We start from the raw sequence: 5,621 nt of genomic DNA on the forward strand, positions 1-5,621 counted from the left end.
ACCTTCTCAGAAACTTATTATTTTTATTTAAGTTATAGCCCTACCTACAGCCTTAGGTTCAAATCAGAAGTGTCGTTGTGAAAACCATTATCTGAACATGTAAAAACACAGTGTTCCACTGTAAAGAGCCTGTGTCCCAGGGTGTGTGACATGCAGAAGGAGAGAAGACTGGAGTTATTAATTATGCATAATATACTCATTTACAATTTTTCTGTTCATTATAAGTACACAGAAAAATATTGAAACTTCCTATCTGTGTCTTAAAAAGCTAGACAGGGCCTGAGGACACATCTGGAAGAAGAGATTTCAGTGACAACTGTAGGGACATTGTGAACTGGAGAGGCTGTGAAGGCTAAGAAAGGCCAAGGTCTACATATGGGATGCTGGGAGAAGGGAGTCCACTGCCCTTATGAGACCCATGGCTTGAGGGGACTTGGCACTGTCTACAGCCCAGGGCAGTGCAACATGATGTGGCTGAGCTGCAGCCCCCTCCCTCCTTACTGCAGCTCCTAGAGTCACTTCAAAAACACTGGCATCTTATGTTTGCACTGGAGGAAATTTGCCAAGACTAATGCCTTCACTAGGTAGAGATGGTGGCTGGTAATTGCTCTCTGCTCTCCTCTGCATGCAGAGTATTCCTGGCAGATTTTAGAAATAATTTGGAAATAGGTATGACCTGGAAATCTTAGCCTTCCTCAAAATATTCAGAGAAGAGTTCAGATTTGAAGAGCTTGCCCAAAGGGAAACCTCAGAGCTCCTGTATCTGGCTTCTGTCTGGTAACATACATACAATTTTTTTAGTTTGATTTCAAATAATGTGCTTTTCCTACAGAAAGGATTTCAATACAAAAACAGAGATGATCCAGATATTACAGCTTGATGCCCTCCCTTCTGCAAGGAGGCTTTTTTTCTTTTTTCACTAGGGAAGCAGATGCCTAACACAGGTACATACACAAACAATGCCAGAGCTGCAGTTCAAAGATGCCATAACACTTTCAGGAACAGGTGTCTTACTGTGTGTGTGAAATTACTGATGTACCTGTTTGGTTTGTACAGTAATTGGTGGAAACTGCAGAGTGTGAGACAGAACAAGACACAAGCAAGGAGATTAGAAAAACATAATGTACAAAGGTCCTATTTCACTGTCACTGTCATGCAGGTGTTGTGCTGGATGGTGCTCTATACTATACTGAACACCATGCAGTGTGTCTAAACATTGTTATCCACCCTATTAGTTAAAAAAATGGTTCAGTGCAAGGCTTAAAAGTGACAGCCTACACTGAAGTCAAGGGTCTTTTAGTTTTAAATCTATGTACTCCCAGCAAGGTTCATTTTACCTCCTAGTAACAAATACTTTCAGCCTCAGAAGAGTTGCAGCCATCTCTAAGTGGCAAAAATTGTAAGCATTGTTGTAAATGAAGCATGGGATACACTGTCAATACAAGCTGTCCAAAACATAATGAGAATATTTAAATATTTTATGATTTTTTCCAGTGTTCTATCAGAGACTGAACACTGGAATGAGGCATAAGCGAGAGTAACTTACCAGATGAAGAACATAATGAATGTCTTTCATAAACATGAATATTTAAACAGTGTAGTTAGTGGTATTATAATTGTTCAACCTCAACAAGATACTGTGATTTTTCACTATTCTTTTCTCCAATATAATTTTATTCTCAATATTACATACACAAACTGTAGTTAATAAGAATCTATCAGTTATGGCATCAGCTCTTAGAAGCAACTCTTTGGATGGCTGTGATGTTTGATCCAACATGATTCTGTGGATACAATATATGTGCATTTTAATGTCAAACCCAGAGAAATTGCTAGTAAAATTTCTGTTGCCTTGAGTGGAAATTGGCTTTTATGCCCCCAAGGAATACTAACTCTTTCAGGAGTTTAATATTGCTGTTAGCCTGCCTTGGTGAATATCGTAACATAGACAAGATTTTGCATGCTAAATGAACAGAGAAGCATAATGCACTCTTGAAACTGTTGAGTGAAATTTACTGAGAAGAAAATATCAGTAGGCTATTCCAGCATGAAGCTGCACATGCACTGTCTTTCATGTTCCTGCACTGTTATGCTACAGAAAAAAAAATCAGTGGACATTCACTGAGTGTGGATGGGCAGGTTCATGCCCAAACATGCATGCAACAGATAAACTTCTGCCTATTTCTATGGGAATCAACGAGAGAATTAAATCAGCATGTAAGGTCATCTGAGGACGTTTAGTAGCAAATTTAGATACCAAGTCTTTCTTTTCAAAAATTCAGCCTTCATTTTCAGCAGGATTTCTGTAACATTTGCATAAACTAGCAGGATATTTATTTGTCTAGACTATTGCAATGAATGTCTTTTCAGGATCACCTTGGTTTGACCTCTAAAAGACAGCTCTGAAATCTGTGACTATGCATGCTAGGTGTGAATCTTCCTGCACGTGTGATGGATATCAATGTGCAGTATCTTTCTTTTAATGTGTGGATGACTGAAGGAGTGGCTATAGAGGAATGACCCTCACACACTGTTTTTCTGTGCCTTTAGCTCCTCCAGTTCCTTCCTCCTCAAAATGGAAAAATCTAAACTATTACTATTATTGAATACATAATGAGATTTAAGGCTGAGAAGCGAACTAATTGCAACCATCCAGTCTTTAAAAAGGGATGATATGAAGAAGGGGAGTCAACTTTTTACAAAGGTAAACAGTGATAGGCTAAGGTGGAATGGTTTTAAACTCAAGAAGGGAAGGTTTAGATTGGATGTCGCGGGAAAGTTCTTTATAGACAGATCGGTGAGGTGCTGGACAGGCTGCCCAGAGAGGCTGTGGATGTTCCATCCCTGAGGGTGTTTAAGACCAGTATGGATGCGGCCCTTGGCAACCTGGTCTAGTACCAGATCTGGAGATTGGTGGTCCTGCCTGTGGCACGGGGGATGGAACTCGATGGTCCTTGGGGTCCCTTCCAACTCAGGCCATTTTATGATTCTAGGATTTAATATTTTGGATGCAGAGATACACTGGATACTATTTGTCCATTGTTTGTCACCAACACATAGTGAGGGAGAGGGTGATGAAAAATGTAGAATGATTTCAATGAATATATGTTTCAGCTTCTTTTCATTTGGATGGAATAATTTATGTAACTTTTTAGAAGGAAGGTAAAGCAGAATTTTAGTGGGTAGGTGGTTTGGAGCAGCTGTCTGGTAGGAACTAACTACTTCTGAACAAATTCTACTGCACTAGAATCATGTTGCTCATTATCAAAATGTCTCTTGCTTTTCTACATTTTCAAGAATTCAGTGTAACAAGGGATTACAGTTTTATTCTGTTAGCACGTGAATCTTTTATTTAGTGAAGACAGTGATAGACAGGAAGAGGAACACACAAGTGGAACATTTAAATTAACTGAAATATTTGAAAATATGTAAGCCTGTTAGTTAAGACAAAAAATAAATAAATAAATAAATAAAAATCCCTGAAGTCTATCAGTTTAGGATTTTCTTCTTAGAAGATTTTTATTTTAATGAAAACTGCAAGCTACTACTAATCCATAGTACTGAACAGGGCATTTTATTTCATTTAATTGATTTTCTTTATTGCAGCCAAGTTGATAAAAGATTGAAAGTCATCTATTGTGCATGTGTAAATACCTTAAGAATCCTTTTTATTATGCACAGTGATTAGCTTATTAACAAATTCAGACTACAAAATGATATGGCACTTTGAGATGCGATTCCACTTATTTGCATAATGACTAATCACCTGAGCATGGCTTTACTTCAGACTACTTACCAAAAAATGGGTAGGATTATTAGCATGTTTGTTTGCATTTATAGCACTTCTACTGCCATAGTTACAATCGTTTGGCTTAACTGTTCATGACTGAAGAACACGGCAATACATTGATGTAGCCAGTGGCAAAGCTAGGTGGGGGCATCAGAGGAATTAGTTAAAGCTAGGCCTCACTTTTCTCATTTTTCTCTATCAACTCACGCTTTGCCAAAGCTCTCCTCTCCATATGTTTCCACTGGTACTGCACTGAAAAAGGCAGCATCATAAAATCTATAGGCCCCTAAAAGACAACAGGAATGTTACATGAAGTCAGCCAAAGAATATTTATATGTAATATTTATATATTCTTTGGCTTCTCCATAAATTTCATGGTATGCTCCTGCAAAGCATTCAGAGCCTCTCAGCTCCCCATGGCTCCAGCGAATGATAAGATTTTCTCAGCTCTCAGGATTGTGGCCACGTGGCCCTGCAGTCAGGACAACTCTATGCTTCACTAGTAAATTTAATTGCCCCAAACATAGTTTTTATTCTCTGCCGTGGATATAGTCCCTTAAATGCATATAACAGCAGGCAGCGTGAAAAGCCTTTTTTCCTCTCATGCATTAGAAGTGACTGAGTAACTCATGAGGGAGAGAATGAAGTAATGCCATGTGTGAATAGTGAAGAGATATATCGAAAAAAGCAAGAGTGATTTTGGGGACAGATTAAAAGAGGTGTGTGATAATTGATACCAAGAGAGAAAAGAGGGGTGGAAAGTTAAACGACATCACAGGCTTTCCTTAAAAATTGTTAAGGGAAACTGAAGTAAATGATCAAAAGTTGCTAACAGATGAGAAAAAAGTGGCCATCTTCCCCCAGCTGAAGGACATTACATAGACAGCTGCAGAACTCTCTGTATGTAGGATACCTAGCACGAATGAAGGACAGCTGCAGCATTTACAAAATGAACTTATGATTAATTTATGAAGTTGAATATGTTATTCCCTGAGCAAAACATTTGATTTAAACCTCACCTTGAGTATACTATAAGCAAATATACTCAATTTTAACTAAGGACCTTCTTGCTCTATTATTTTTGTTTTTTTTTTTTTCCGTGATATTTCATATGTAACTCAAATTCTGACAACTTCTGTCAACTTCTCACAGCTGAAGAGCATGGCATATATATGCAATAGTTAATTATTTTTAGATATTGTAGCTATTTGTTTCCTTGTGCAGATCAAGTTAGAAGTCAATGCATAGTAGAAATATTTTTTTGTTGAATTTAGGTTAAATACTGTAAATCTGATTCTTCTATCTAAATTCTTACAAGAGGATGTAATCATGGACTTTAAATAACTACTTTTACCTTCCAAAGTCTTTCAGCTTATGTTTCACAACAGAGTTCTTACTGTCTAGTCCTGTTAGCAATAACTTTAACAACTAAACTTTTAATCTATACTAATAAAGTTGTACTTTCCTGTCAAATAATTATCTTATTCCATGGAATAATTGAGATTTTAAAAGCATTACATAAGAAGTGCCTTAATTTTTTACAGTTTCTAACTGATTTATTTTTATAGATATTTGTACTCATTATACTGAATCAAACCCTCAGCGAATGTAAAATGCTATAGGCTCAAGGAAGCAATGGAGATAAATCTATTTGAATCAGTTAAGGACCTAGCCTTTGTTTCTATGTTTAACATCATCTGCTTTACAACTATACATCAGCTGACTTTTGACCATGGCCTTTCATCTACCTGGTTTCACAGTTACCTAGTTAAGAGTGTTCTTTTGGATTTCTTTATTTTTGTGTCAAAGACCCCTGATGTGAAAGAGAAAA

This window comes from Tympanuchus pallidicinctus, unplaced genomic scaffold (assembly GCF_026119805.1).
Source record: "Tympanuchus pallidicinctus isolate F22 unplaced genomic scaffold, pur_lepc_1.0 scaffold2, whole genome shotgun sequence".
Classification (NCBI taxonomy): Eukaryota; Metazoa; Chordata; class Aves; order Galliformes; family Phasianidae; genus Tympanuchus; species Tympanuchus pallidicinctus.